Below are 3,235 nucleotides of genomic sequence, written 5' to 3'. Positions count from 1 at the left end.
AAGAACCTCACATACATCGCCTACAGTTACCCTATAATGAATTATACTATCATTGATGTTTTGATGCGTGTTCATGAGCCCCTTCCGCCGTCACTACCGGGATCAAATTACCCTCTTCCAATCATCTTTATAGGTAACTAATTATACCTTTGTGTTCGTCGTCATTCACTCTTTAATAGCCCTAATTTCAATCGGCCAATCAAATAACGACCTGGGCGATTGATGATCTAGGGTTCATAATACTCTATGGGTTGCGAATGTCTGGTTATATAGGTTCTGTTTCTGGATTTTTATCACAGGTTCACTCAGATCAGTTGGCTTATGCATGTGGGTGTTGACTGCGGGGCTGGAGGCGCAGGTTCGAATCCCCTGCAGCCCATTTTTGTAGGATTAATATAGTAATTGCATTTTAGGATTAAAAGGGAAAAGCCATGTAGGATTATGACACTGCCAATTCACCAGCCACATCAGCAAAAATTTAACCCCGTTAAGTTTATTTAACGTTTGTTTATAAAACAAAAAACATTGAAAATGTGGGACTGCCAGCGAGAAATACTGGAGGTAGGATTATTATTGGCCAACTCACTAAAGGTGAGATTATTTAAAGCCAATTTTTCAAAAATAAACTACGTAGATATTTGTTTGGTTTAAACCACATCAATCCTAAACCAAATTATAGCATGTATCTTTTTTAACCAGTGAGATTTTAAGACCTAAAGTCTGTATTATTATTTTTTCTTTTGCTTTGAATGTGACTATTTGACCCTGTGACCATCAAACTATATACCTTTTGTCACAACCAATTAATTATTGACCCTGTGACCCTCCATCAAAGTATCAAACTATATACGTTCAATATATATTATATAAATATAACCATTTGAAAGGTTTATGTGTATAATTAGTTATACATTGTGCATTAATATTTTTTTTTTCAAATTTTGTCTTTTATTTTTTATTATTTACTTTTTATATTTTATCTTAGTCTCTACCTTTTGTTTTTTTACAAGTTTGTCATAAAGTATGTTTCGTCTTTAATCTCAACAATGTTCTACTTTGAACTTTGTTCTCTAATACTTTTCATGTTTTACAAAATTTCCATTTAACGTTTTAGTCTAAATTTTGCAAATTTACACGCTGCAACACGCATGTGTTGTTCAACGTTCTTACACCTGTCTTCCACATTCAACTTTTCGGTCATAAGATGACTTAGTTATTATTTTTTGTGTTTTATTTTTCGGTCTATTTTTCACGTGTTAACAAGCCGCAACAAATGGCTGTTATTGTACGTTTTTAGGTCTACTTTTCGTTCGGTTTAACAATCCCACCACAAAGTATGGGTCCAACGCCCCGGCCCATTAACACACGGGTTCAATAAATGTTTCAAGGTTATCTTTTTAGTGGTTTTCGCCCCCACCGCAAAGCGGTGGGGCTTAATACTAGTTTGTAAATATTATTGAACATTTCTTAAGTATAACTGTTTTCCGTTCAAAATAATACAGGCAGCCATATTTTAAAAGACGTGTTCATTTGAGTAAGGAAAACGTAGTCAAAATACGCACGCTACATGTACTTTGACTATACATAACAAAAAATATTAAACATGTTCTCAATCTCTTAAGACCTATAAATCATACCATATCTTCTGCGTTATTCTAACACTTCACCACAACTACTTTTCACATTTTGTTGTTTGGAACCATGGGGGCCGGAGGCCAAATGAACGTTTCTAAAACGGAGGAGGACATACTCAAACGTGTCCCCGTCTCAAAACCTCCATTCGGGCTAGGCGATCTAAAGCGAGCCATACCACCACACTGTTTCAAGCGTCCCCTCACTCGCTCTCTCGGTATGTTTTTCCGAGACCTTGTCATAATCTACACTTTCTACTATCTCGCATCTAATTACATCCCGATCCTCCCTAAGCCCTTATCGTACATCGCGTGGCCGATATATTGGCTAGCCCAAGGTTGTATTCTCATGGGCTTTTGGCTCCTAGGCCATGATGCGGGCCATCATGCATTTAGTGAGTACGGATGGGTAAACGATGCGTTTGGTTTCTTTATCCATTCGGTTACTTTGACACCTTACTTTTCATTTAAATATAGTCATCGTAGCCACCACGCCCACACGAATTCACTCGAGTACGACGAGGTGTACATCCCCAAACGAAAGGCGGACACGTTTTTCACCGAGTTTTTAAACAACGGACCAGGAAACGTGTTCACTCTTTTCCTACGGACCACCCTCGGTTTTCCATTATACTTGTTCTTTAACGCTTACGGTCGTGATTACGAAGGATTCGTAAACCACTACTTGCCACAATGTGAAATCTTTAACGACCGTGAACGCGGTCAAGTTGTGCTATCCGACATTGGCGTCATCGCGGTTCTCTACGGTTTCTACCGCATCGCTTTGGCGCAAGGTGTGAAAACAACACTTTTCTTGTACGGACTTCCTTTGTTTGTCATGAGTGGGTTCTTTATCACTTTAACATACCTAAACCACGCACATCCCGCTATTCCGCACTATGACTCGACCGAGTGGGACTGGATAAGAGGTGCTTTATCGACTGTTGACAGAGATTACGGTCCTTTGTTGAATTGGGTTTTTCACCAGGGAAATGAAAACCACGTGATTCACCATTTGTTCCCAACCATTCCAATGTATCATGCGAGTGAGGCTCGAGACGCGGTGAAGTCGATTTTAGGTGATTACTACAAGTGGGACAATACTCCGATGCTTAAGGCATTGTGGAGAGACACAGTGGAGTGCATCTACGTCGAACCGGATGCCAACAGTGAGAACAAAGGTGTTTATTGGTATTTCAAGTAGTGTTGATTCGTCTATGAAGCACCAAAGACAGGTCGGAATTGTATGTCAAAGGCATCCTAGGTGACAAATTATAATGTATTTTGGTACAGTTTTGATAAGCAGTCTTTGGAGCATGCAAGTTGTCTAATATAATAAAAGTAAACGTGTATCTAATATATTAAAGTGTAGGTCTTGAAGTAAACTCATATGTGTTAGCGTGTATATATTATCAGTACCAAATAAAAAGAGTATCACCAAATTTGCTAGAAAATTAAACTGCATAATGTTGGTGGCAGCGGATTTAACGAGTGATATCTTTGGTGATAGCTAGAAACGATATTGTGTAACAGATGTTTTGTCAAACTAAGTATGAAACAAGTGGATAACAAATTTGGATAATCGATAAGGATGATGGTAATCA

At 38.3% G+C, this 3,235-nt stretch overlaps 1 pseudogene; it reads left to right on the top strand.

The window, feature by feature from the left end:
• The first annotated feature begins 1,632 nt into the window (after positions 1-1,632).
• LOC143564777 (delta(12) fatty acid desaturase DES8.11 pseudogene) lies at positions 1,633-3,023 on the top strand (annotated as a pseudogene).
• The last annotated feature ends 212 nt before the right edge of the window (positions 3,024-3,235 follow it).

Source organism: Bidens hawaiensis, unplaced genomic scaffold, assembly GCF_021521415.1.
Source record: "Bidens hawaiensis isolate Kalapana, Puna unplaced genomic scaffold, B.hawaiensis_p1.1 tig00022158_1, whole genome shotgun sequence".
Taxonomy (NCBI): domain Eukaryota; kingdom Viridiplantae; phylum Streptophyta; class Magnoliopsida; order Asterales; family Asteraceae; genus Bidens; species Bidens hawaiensis.
This window is presented reverse-complemented; position numbering and strand designations above follow the sequence as displayed.